Source organism: Enhydra lutris, unplaced genomic scaffold (assembly GCF_002288905.1).
Source record: "Enhydra lutris kenyoni isolate GAN:26980312 unplaced genomic scaffold, ASM228890v2 scaffoldscaffold23, whole genome shotgun sequence".
Classification (NCBI taxonomy): domain Eukaryota; kingdom Metazoa; phylum Chordata; class Mammalia; order Carnivora; family Mustelidae; genus Enhydra; species Enhydra lutris.
The window spans coordinates 18,319,223-18,330,723 of record NW_019154107.1 but is presented as its reverse complement, the minus strand read 5'-3'; the positions used below and the strand labels follow the sequence as shown (position 1 = coordinate 18,330,723).

Below are 11,501 nucleotides of genomic sequence, written 5' to 3'. Positions count from 1 at the left end.
AATATTTTGCCCTGTGTATAGTGTTGTAACTTTGGAATCTAAATACAGTAATAAAAGAGCGACTTGGATTTAATTATTGGAATTGGCAAGTCATTCAATCATTTATTCCAAAACTAATCATGGAGCATCTTCTCTCTGCCACATGGGGTTAGAACTGGAAGACGTTCACAACCAGAGCCCCAACAGAGGGTACAGCTTAGTGGTTTTGAGTTTGCACTATTTCTCTATTTTTCTAAGTCCAACAGTCATGCCAGTCTCCTATGACTAACAGCTGCCTCCACACTAAAGGTGTGACCTGTGGCCATGGCACAAAATTTTCCCTTTGAGAGATTTCACGGGGATGGGGGAGAACCTGCCAGTGCTGCTGGCACCTCTACCCCCAGAAACAGTGACAGGGCAGAGCAACCTGGGCAACTTGGAATCAGAATACCATATTGTGGGCTCCATTTTCTCTTTAAGTTGGGTTGCATATCAGGATGAGATGCTAAGCTTCTAAGAACCACCAAAATTCCTGTTATCTTCCTTCATTCCATCTCCTTTCATGCCAGCTAAGTAATGACTTCCTCCCAGAGGACTCAGCAGCATGGCTGAGTACCAACATGCTTCTGAGGTGAGAAGACACCACTGTTTCCTGTTTGAGCTACGTTGGACATTCTATGTAGCATTCTGTCTATTCTGATTTTTTTTCAAAGATTTTATTTATTTATTTGACAGACAGAGATCACAAGTAGGCAGAGAGGCAGGCAGAGAGAGAGAGGAGGAAGCAGACTCCCCGCTGAGCAGAGAGCCTGATGTGGGGCTCCATCCCAAGACCCTGAGATCATGACCTGAGCCGAAGGCAGAGGCTTAACCCACTAAGCCACCCAGGCGCCCCTGTCTGTTCTGATTTTAATGAAGTGTAACTGACATAAAATAAACTACATGTGTTTAAAGCAATTTGAGAGGTTTCCACACATTTGTATTTCCATGAAAGCACATCACAGTCCAGATAATGAGCAAATCAATAACCTCAAAAATGCTTCCTCATGCCCCTCTGGTACTTGGCATTCTAAGCCCCAGATTTTTCTATTGTAAAACCAGCATGAACATAACAAGCTCATAATGTTTTAGTAACAATTTACAAAATTCAAAAGGTAGCAGGGGATAAGGTTGTGTTAAATCCTTACCCCCACTTTGCATTTAGTGAATATGCAGGAATCATGGTGTTCCGACTGACCATACCATTTTATGCTTCTCGTCCTCTTCCCTCTGATAAGTCAAATCTGCTCCCATGCTTACAACCAGAAATAAGATTCCACATGGGTTTTCTGAGCGAGCTGTGCAGGACAGAACTGGGCATTTTGAACTATCCAGGGAAAGGATGGTAACTACAGACACAATCTCTAGTTCTGGGTGACCACTAAGCCAAAGCCTTATGTGAATGTGGAAGGGAAGGGTGTATCAAGGGCAGTAAGATCACTACCAGAAGAGAGTGTGATCTCTCACCAACAGCTGACACCAGGGGATGGAGAGTCACAAAATTCTGTCAACAAGGAGAAACAAGGTGATACAGAGGGACCCTTAGCTTCCAGGAGAAAGCTGTGCTTACCTGACTCCACGTGGACTCGGTCAGAGCTCAGTTCTGTAGATGTTTAAATGAATATAGTTGAGACATGACACTTCTTTGAGAATAGACTGTTTTCACATACCTGTGTAGGAAAAAAAAAGGGAAGATGGAAGGTGAGTAGAAACTGCCACACTACAATATTCCTCTTTGGAGTTAGGATCGTTTTAGGCTGATTTTTTTTTTAAGTTTTTATTTATTGTGGTGCCTGGGTGGTTCAGTCATTAAGCATCTGCCTTTGGGCCAGGACATGATCTCAGGGTCCTGGGATCGAGTCCCTCATTGGGCTCTCTGCTCCACGGAAAGCCTGCTTCTCCCTCTCCCACTCCCCCTGCTTGTGTTCTTTCTCACTGTCTCTCTCTCAAATAATGAATAAAATCTTTTTTTCAAAAAAAGATTTCCTTAAAAAAAGATTTTATTCATTTATTTGAGAGAGAGAGAAGGAGAGAAAGAGAGAGAGAGAAAGAGAATGAGCAGGACAGAAGGAGAGGGAGAAGCAGGCTTCCGGCTGAATAGGGAGCCCAATGCAGGCCTTGATCCCAGGACCCTTGGATCATGACCTGAGGCCAAGGCAGATGCTTAACCAACGGAGCCACCCAGGCGCCCCTAGGCTGATTATTTTTAAAAAACAGCAGACATAGCAAAAGCTTGGAGAACTGAGTAGAAGTTAATCTTTTGCAAGACACATTTACAAGAGAAGCCTGCAATTGTAAGGGCATCTCCCTCTCTGAACCCAGAAGAGAAAAACCACTCTAACTCCAGCAATTCCTATCAATAAAAAAGGCAGGAACCTAAATCAGTATAACAACCTTACCCTTGATTACTATACTTTTCCTGATAGCCTCCCATAATGAACTCCCTACACCTAACATCTGTCTTTAGCTGGAGATGGTATTTAAGGGGGTGGCTTGGCCCATTTCAGGGAGTTACTCTGTTTCCCTGGGTCTCACCCAGGCATAAAGGAGATAATCAACTTCTGTTTTTTCTCCTACTAAGCTGTCATTTTATTACTCTCTCTGTGTGTGTGTGTGTGTGTGTGTGTGTGTGTGTGTGTGTGTGTTGGCAGGTGGGGGAGGGGCTCAGCCAAGAACCTAGAAGGATAGAGGGAAAATTGTGTTTCCCCTCCCACAAAACTGCCTTAAGGAACCCACTTGCTTATAAGAAAAGGAATGGATGGATTTCATATTTTCAAAAAAGTCAGTACTAAGTCCAGGTATGACTGTAACCATTTTCTAATTTAAAAATTGACATTTAGGTGGTTATGTTGTTTTGAATTGAATCTTGCTAGTTTTCTAACTGTTAAAATTCACATTTTAAAATCATGTTCAAGCAGTAGATGATTCACAGTAATATAAGTTTGTCCAACTGGAATTTGGGATATTTATTTTAAAAGCACACTATGTCATTAAATTATCCATATCCTAACACACACAGGCCTATAAAATATGTTAATTCATTCTTTTTCAGCTTGGGATCTCACATCTCAGGCAAAGCCCATTTTTTTTTATTGTGCTTTCTAAAATAGTAAGTATTGTGAAGAACATTGGAAATGGTAGAATTGGAACTATTTTTTAAAGTTTTGAAAACAGATGAAATGGATTAGATTCAACCATAAGAAACAGCCATTTGTTAGGTTAAAATCATTCAAGTATAATAATTTTTATGGTTCATGCTAAATATTTCAGGTTCTTTATGAGAATTTTGGGTCAGAGTCTACTTCAAGATGCCTACTTCTATTTTATTTTTTTGTAAAGCATTTCTGTTAACAAAGATAAATAACAGAAATGGACTCAAATACAGAAAATAAGCAGGTGGTTGCCAGAGGGGAGAGAGGTGAGAAGATGTGCAAAATAGGTGAAGGGGATTAAGACGTACACACTTACAGTTATAAAATATATAAATCACTGGGATCAAAGTACAATATAAGGAATATAGTCAATAATACCATAGTAACTTTGGTGACAAATGGTGACTACATTTATTGTGGTGAGTGCTGAGTAATGCATGAAATTGTTGAATTACCATGGACCTAATGTAACACCACTGTATGTTAACTATATTTCAATAAAAAATGCTAATGCAAAGATCATTATCAAAATACTATGAAATAGAATTTACTACCATATTAAAAGGAATGTACACCATGACCAATTATTACTTCTAGAATGCAAGAATAGTTCCACATCTAAAAATTCAATGCCACACAGGTTAAAGGAGGAAAAAAAGCCCACATAATCATCTCAACACAGGTAGAAAAAAATTTGTCAAAACTCAATGCCATTTCATGATAAAAACATTAAAAAAATAGAGATAGAAAAAAATTTCTTCAAAATGCTAAAGGCCATGTATGAATAAAAAAAAAAACCCAGAGCTAAAATACTCTACAATGAAAGACAAAAAGATTCCCCCTAAGATTAAGAACAAAACAAAGATGTCAGCTTTTGTCACTTGTATTCAACATATAATTAGAAGTTCTAGCTACAGAAAAAAAGGCAAGAAATAAAAGGCATCTAAATTCTAAAGGATGAAGTAAAATTATCTCTCTTTACAAATGACATGATCTTATATGTAGAAAATCTTAAATATTCCACAAAAAACCATTAGACCTAATAAACAAATTCAGAACACAAAATCAACAAACAAAAATCAGATGTGTTTCTATATACTAACAACAAACAACTTGAAGAGGAAAATAAGGAGAAAGTTCCATTGAAAATACAACCAAAAAGGATGAAATACTTAGGAATAAATTTAATCAAAGGAGCTAAAGATTTATATCCTGAAAACTACCAAAAATTCTGAAAGAAATTGAAGACAACTTAAATGAATGGAAAGATATTCTATGCCCATGGATTCAAAGATGTAAACTATTGAGATGACAATAGTACCCAAAGAGATCTACAGATTCAATGGTGTCTTTACTGACATCCCCATGATATTTTTGTAAAAAAACAGAAAAACCCGTTCTAAAATGTATGTGCAATCTCAAGGAACATGAATAGGCAAAACAATGTTGAAAATAAAAAATTTGAAGAACTTAGCCTTCCTAATTTCAAAACTTAATGAAGAGCTATAGTAATCAAAATGGTATGATACCATTAGTGAGCCCTGTTGCTTGACTATAGATCCCAACAGTTATCTCTTACCACAGTTTTTTGAGGTGTTGACAATGACTAGAACATACCAGCACCAGACTGGAAAAGCCCTGGTAGCAATGGAATGCCTAGGTCATACCCCACATATCCCCTTCCTTGCCCATGATCACCGCTGAACACATAGTGACCCCTACCCATGATCATGCACTCTCCACATGCTCCCTTGCATGTTCCCACCCAACCCATCTATAAAATTTAAGGTGTACATCTTGTGGGTGGAGAGGTCTGTTGTTAAGGCTTGAGCCTGCCACTTTTTCTAGACCTTGGCACCCAAAATAAATTTCTCCCTTTCTTTTTTCCAAACTCTTATTTCTTGAGTTATTGGCTTCTCTTGCGGTAAGTTTATCTAAGTTTTTAGGCAGCAGTGTTGACAAGCCTGGCCAGGAGATATGCTTTCAATTTGTCCAGCCTACTGGGGATTTCCCAGGATGCACCAGTTAGCTATAGCAGTGCACCAGGGCTTACTGATTCATTTCCTGAGTTCACAACTATAACAGATTGTTCAGTAGCAATACTGGCATAAAGACATATATATCAATGTAATAGAAAACCTAGAAATAAACCTTCTCATATATGGTCAAATGATTTTTGGCAAGGCTGCTAAGACCATTAAATGGGTGAAAAGACAGTCTTAACAAAATGGTGCTGGGAAAACTGGATATTGACATGCAAAAAAAAAAGTGGCACTCTTATCTTACATCATATACAAAAATGGACTCAAAATGGGTCAAAGACCTAAATATAACACAAAACTATAAAACATAAAAAGAAGAAAGTGGGAGAAAATTTCATGAAACAGGATTTGGTATAGATTTGCTGGATTAGGACATTCAAAGCACAGGTTTTTAAAAAAGAATAGATAAATTGGACTCAATCAAAGTGAACAACTATTACTGTATAGCAAAGGACAAAGTCAAGTGAGTAAAAAGTCACAAAACGGGAAAAATCTTTGCAAACAATCTATCTGATAAGGAATTAATAGCTAGAATATACAAAGAATTCCTACAATTCAAAAATAAACAAAAAAAAACCGCCCAACTAAAAGCCTGATGATTTATTTTTTTTTTTTGAAGATTTTATGTATGTATATATGTATGTATTTGATAGAGAGAGAGAGAGTGAAAGAGCACACAAGCAGGGGAAGCAGCAGGCAGAGGGAAAGGGAGAAGCAGGCTCCCTGCTGAGCAAGGAGCCCAATGCAGGGCTTGATCCCAAGACCCTGGGATCATGACCTGAGCTGAAGGCAGATGCTTAACTGGCTGAGCCATCCAGGTTCCCCATTGATGAAGGATTTAAACAGACATTTTTCCAAAGAAGATATGCAGAGGGCCAATGTGCAGGTGAAAACATGCTCAATCAGCATCGGTAGTCATCAGGGAAATGCAAATCAAAACCACAATGATATACCACTTCATATCCATTAGGATGGTTATTATACCAAAAAAAAAAAAAAAAAAAAAAAGAAGAAAAAGAAGTGGAAAACTTCAAATGCTGGTGAGATTGTAGAGAAATTAGAAGATTTATGCATTGCCAGTGAGAATGTAAAATGATGCAACAACTATAGAAAACACTTTGGCAGCTCCTCAATATAAAATAAAAATAAAAACTTTTATTTAAAAAATTCTTCTGATCTTTGGAAAAACAGTTAAAAATAATAATAGCAATAGTGTATTTGACCCTGAATGCATATATACACAAATACTATTATGTAAGCTTGTATACAGGTGAAATGAAATGACTCCAACTATACAAAGAACTGGAGGAAGGCATTAAAAATATTTCATTTTCCTTCCCATCTTGCAAGGTGGCAGGTGAGGAAGTTGAGAAGTCAGATACCAAGGAGAGGAAACCTGAAACCAAGAAAGCTGACACAGGTGGCAAGGTTAAGAAGGGTAACCCCAAGGCTAAAACACCAAGGAACAGCAGCCCTACTTGAAGCCCAATCCCTGTCCCAGTCAGAGAAATTGGCAGATTTTCCCCATCAGCTATGTATTCTAGAAAGGTCCCGTGGAAGAGGAAGTATTCAGGAGCTAAATCCAGGATTAATCCCATTCTTGCTACTGTCACAAAACCAGTTGGTGGTGACAAGAATGGTGGAACCTGAGTGGTTAAACTTCACAAAATGCCAAGGTTTGATCCTACTCAAGTTGTGTCTGGAAAGCTGTTGATCCCCGGCAAAAAGACCGCCCCGTTAGCACGTGGGAAAACTGGAAATGGCATCACTCCTGGGGCCAGTGTGACCATCCTGACTGGGCGCCACAGAGGCAAACGGGTAGTTTTCCAGAAGCCGCTGAACAGGGGCGCGCGGCTTGCGATCGGACCTCTGGCCACAACCGAGCTCCTCCGTGCGGAACACAACACAAAACTGTCATTGCCACCTCCACCAAAGTTGTATCGGGGCTGTGAAGATCCACAAACTTCTCACTGACCCTTCTCACTTCAAGAAGATGCATAAACCCGGACACCGGGAAAGTGAGATCTTCCCTCACAGGGAAAGAGAAAAAAGAGATTACAGAGCAGCGCAAGGTTGATCGCAAATCTGCGGACTTGAGAATCTTGCCCAAAATCAAAGTTCTCCCTCAGCTCCAGGGCTGCTGTGCTCTGTGTATTCTCTCCCAAATGAAGTTTACCCTCACAAATTGGTTTTCTAAATCTCTTACAAAGAACCTAACTAAATAACTGATCTGTTATTTAAAAAAGAATTTTTTTTCTTTTTGAAGATTTATTTTAGAGAGAGAGAGAGCATGAGCATGTGTGCACGTGGGGAGGGGCAGAGGTAGAGAATCCCGAGCAGACTCCCCACTGAGTGCGGACACCCCCCCCCCCACAACATGGGACTTGATGCAGGGCTCCATCTCACAACACAGGAGATCACGACTTAAGCCAAAACCAAAAGTTAACTTGTAACTAACTAGCCACCCAGACGCTCCAAGAATATTTTGTTTTTGTAAGTTACTTATACTACATGTAAGCAGTGTTACTGAAATATACCTGTATTAATTATAAATATATATTACAAACACTAGGGCAATGACTAAAGACAGTAAAAAAGTATAATCTGCATGTTAAGAAAGAAGATGGAATCACATAAAATGCTCAATTAAAACTGCAAAAGCAGAAAAAATTGGAAGACAAAAAGAAGACAACAAATAGAAGCAGTGATAGGATAGATATTAACCCAACTATACACCAGTTAAGACAGAGACTGTGAGAGTGGATCAAAAAATAAGACCTACCGATATGTCATCTATAAGAAAGCCACTTATTTTTAAGATTTTATTTTATATATTTATTAGAGAGAGAGAGAGAGAGAGAGCGCACAAGCAGAGGGAGCGGCGGGCAGAGGAAGAAGCAGGCTCCCCTCTGAGGAAGGACCCTGATGCAGGACTCGATCCCAGGACCCTGGGATCATGACCTGATCTGAAGGCAGATGCTTTAACTAACTGAGTCACTGAGGCGTCCCAAGAAAACCACTTTATAAATGGTAAGACACATATGGATTAAAAGTAAAGGGATGGGAAAAACAATTCAATTAAAAAGTGGACAGAGGACTTGGACAGACATTCTTCTAAAGAAGACATACAGATGGTCAGCAGGTATATGAAAAGATGCTTAGCATCACCAAATAGTGAAATATGAATCAAAACCACAATGAGGGGGGCACGGGGGTGGCTCAGTCAGTTAAGCATCTGCCTTCAACTCAGGTCATGATCCCAGGGTCCTGGGATTGAGCCCTGAGTAGGGCTCTCTGCTTAGTGGGGAGCCTGCTTCTCCCTCTGCCTGCCCCTCTGCCGCTTGTGCCCACTGTCTCTCTCTCTTTCTGTCAAATAAATAAATAAAATATTTTTAAAAATCACAATGAGATATCACCTCAAATCTGTTGGAATGGCTATCAGCAAAAAGAAAACAAATAACAAGTATTGCCAGGAATATGGAGAAAAGAGAAACTGAGCACTGTTGGTAGGAATGTAAATTGGTATGGCCAGTATGGAAAAGAGTGTGGAAGTTCCTCAAAAAATTAAAAATAGAAAAAAAAAATTAAAAATAGAACTACCATATATTCTAGCAATTCCACTTCTGGGTGTTTATCTGAAGAAATGAAAGCACAATTTGAAAAGATCAATGCACCCACATGTTCACTGCAACATTACTTACAACAGCCAAGATGTGGAAACAGCCTTAGCGTCCATGAGTGGATGAACGGATAAAGCATGTGTGGTGTATATGTACATGTGTGTGCATGTGTGTGTAATGGAACATTTTTCAGCCATTAAAAGAGAATGAAAGCTTGCCATTTCCCAAGACATGGATGAGCTAGAGAGTATAATGCTAAGTGAAATAAATCAGAGAAAGACAAATATCATACGTTTTCACAATCTGCCAAAACTAACATTGTTGTTAGAAAAAATCTGGATGCTGTACAACATTTTTACTCTCAGGAAAGCATTCCACATAAGTTGGAAGCAAGACAAATTTACTATAGCCTCACCATGTAAAAGAGGTAGATAGTTCTTGAGCACCAATGGTAAGAGTTTTATTTACCCAGGGTGATTTTCTCCTATTAACAATAGAACTTGTGTTGGGAATCCTCCATTTATGTGGTGTTCCCTATTATTAGAAAAGCTCCTGGTTTATCAGCTCTCCAATGAGGCTGGAAACTGGGATCGAGTCTTTACAGTTTGGAAGATTTCAGAACCCCAAATGCCAGGGAAATTAGTTTAGCCTGCAGTGTTATACACCACCATTTCAGTACAGGGAAGACATTTTCAAGATGGATACTTGATTGGTAACAGTATGATTCCTCAAGTTAATGTCTCAGGCAAGGAATTAATAACCCTACTGGCAACAACTTCCTTTTTTGTACACTAGGCAAACATCATAGTTTAAACAAATGCCATGTGAATGTTTTGGATCCCCTGTTTCTTTTGGGATGGCATAATCCTCTTTGACTTTAGAAACGATCATTTCATTTGCTTCCTCTATCACTGATCATAGCCATCATGCCCTCTAGCTCAAAAAGGCATATGGCATCAGGAGCCATATGAAATGAAATCCACTGTGAAATAGAGTAATGCCAAGTAAGGAGGTTTAAAAAAACAGTTGTAAAAAGTTTACCCTCCTCTGCTCCCCTCATTGCATGATCTGAGTATCTTTTCCCAGCCTGCCTTAAGTGTTCAACCAATGTCCTCTGGTTAAAGTACTATTTGGTAGATGGCCCTGTGGGAATAAATACATGGTACAAAGAGAGGATAATATAGAGACTGGAAAACAGCAGGGGCCCAATAAGTATTTGCTGAATGAACTTTTGAAATGGCAATACTCTTAGCATTAAGCATGTTATAGTTTGGATTCAGTGTTGAGTTCAAGATCATTAAGAAAAACGCTGGTGCAGCTGGGTGGCTCAGTCAGTTAAGCCCCTGCCTTTGGCTCAGATCACGATCTCAGGGTCCTGAGACTGAACCCCGCTTCGGGCTCCCTGTTCAGCAGGGAGTCTGCTTTTCCCTCTGCCTCTGTCTCTCCTCCTCCCCCTGCTCGTTCTATCTCAAATAAATAAATAAATAAATAAAACCTTCAAAGAAAAGAAAAATCCAATGAGGATGTGACCCAAGGGAGAGTGACATCAGTAAACTGGGGCAGGATGCAGAGCAGGAAGTATGTGAGCACTGAGGACTCTGGGCATCTACCAGAATTAAGCTTCAAAAAATGGATGGAGCTTGACTGATGTTTTTAAAGACAACCAGTGCCAAGAGCTGTGTATGGCAACCTACAAGGTGTTTAGTGCTTTTGGTATAAGAGAATGAAGTCAAAATTCACTTATATAAAGAAATTGCTTGAAATTATATGTTATCTTGCTTTGTGTTGTTAACAAGCATTTTCTTTCCAGATCTAAAATGATTGACCAGTAAGTGCTTCACACATACTCTACCTTGTCCTGCGAACAACTTATCTACAATCCTTAGAAAGAAGGCAGTCAGTCGATCTTTAGCATATTGATTCTCTGATACTTCTAGAGAAGCCAGCATGATAGCCAACAAGGAGTTCAGTGTTCAGTATCTTTAACATGTATTAGAAAAAAAGGATAGAGAAAATATCTCAATTGAAAAATGGGTTTTAAAATGTTGGGCAATTCCTCACAGAATAAATGCAAATGCCTAATCAGCATATTAAGATATGTTCAGTCTTAATTATGAAGGATAGAATACTATTACAATTGATTACATTTGCCTATAAAGACAGCAAATACTTCATTGCTCTCTTTTGATGGGTGATGAACGAGACAGATGTTACAATGTCTTATTTGTTGATCATTGGTACAAATTCTCTGAAAGGCAATTCAGTGTGTTATCAAAAGACTTAAAAATACATGTGCCCTTTGATTAAGAAATTTAGAATCTGACAATTTAGTCTCAGTAGATAATTATATATTTGCACAAACTTTAGCTACAAGGTTGTTCCTCATAATAACATTTATAAAATTAATCAAACTATTCAAAAAAGATGACTGGTTAAATAAGAATGAATAGGAATAGTTTTAAGATTTATTTATTTATTTGAGAGAGAAAGAATGGGGGGAAGGGGCAGAAGGGAAGAGAGAATCTCAAGCAGGCTCCCTGTCGAGCGTGGAGCCCGATGTGAGGCTTGGTCTCCTGACACAGAGATCATGACCTGAGCCAAAATCAAGAGTCAGATGCTTGACTGACTGAGCCACCCAGGTGCTCCAAGGAACAGATTTTCTTAAATAG

The 11,501-nt window shown here is 39.0% G+C and overlaps 1 pseudogene; it reads left to right on the top strand.

Moving 5' to 3' along the window:
- The first annotated feature begins 340 nt into the window (after window positions 1-340).
- On the top strand, window positions 341-7,409 carry LOC111150384 (annotated as a pseudogene).
- Window positions 7,410-11,501: the final 4,092 nt, after the last annotated feature.